The following is a 928-nucleotide window of genomic DNA, read 5'->3' as shown; positions in this document are numbered from 1 at the left end:
GGCTGAAATACTTTGTTTGATGAATAGCACCCATCATTATTAGGAGCTGAAAGGTGATCAATAAGAAAAACGTATGATTACAATTATGCAGCAGTTATGCTATGTGCTGTCTCTAAATCATTGTGGTCAAAACTACGCCGGAAAGTTAACAAGAGTTGCTTGCTTATGGTTTTGTACAGACCTTGGATCCACAAGTCTATTTTTTCTTTTTTTTTAAAGTTAACAAACTGTCTGCTCTCACGTACAGAAAAGTCATGACCACAGATAAAAGGGCAGACGCATTGTTTCCTTATGTTGACTGCAGTCTTGGAAAGCACATTGCACTTAACAAAGTGCCTAACACAAAATGTCTACATCTATTAAATCAAATAAAAGTTAATCCAGTACAGAACATGTTGGAGGTGTTGGTTGAACTTTTTATGAAGTCTTTGCACAGAATAGAAAATTTAACATCTCTGCTTTCTACTCACTGAAGGTTTTATAGCTCTTATATTGGATTTATTAGCTTGCACATAATCACCACTTAACATTATGCAATTAATAGCTGCCTTATGAAATACATCTTTGTTGTTAGGGATGACGGACAGCTTGTACATAACTAAATAGTTGGTACTTCTACAGAGTATTTGTAGGTATCTTTCAAAATGGTTTTAAATATTGGAATTTTCAGTTTGCATAAGAACCATTGAGCTGTTTTGTGCTATGAGAGCTTCAATTTTCATGTCTTTCATTCTGATATGGTAATAGCTATGATAGGACGTATGATGGTATTAAGCAGCCATTACTGTAGAGCCATGCAACTTCCCTTTGCTCAGCTTTTCTTCAGAGGTAAATTACTTCAGTTGCACCTCTATTGTTGTCAAGAAGAAATGTGTTGATCTGCAAAAATGTTTCAGAACATAAAAATATAAATGACCAGACAGGCATT

The sequence above is a fragment of the Copadichromis virginalis genome, linkage group LG9 (genome assembly GCF_057382275.1).
Source record: "Copadichromis virginalis isolate Kocher_CV1m ecotype Utaka linkage group LG9, C_Virginalis_male_GT1.1, whole genome shotgun sequence".
NCBI lineage: Eukaryota > Metazoa > Chordata > Actinopteri > Cichliformes > Cichlidae > Copadichromis > Copadichromis virginalis.
Note: the sequence above shows the minus strand (reverse complement) of the source record.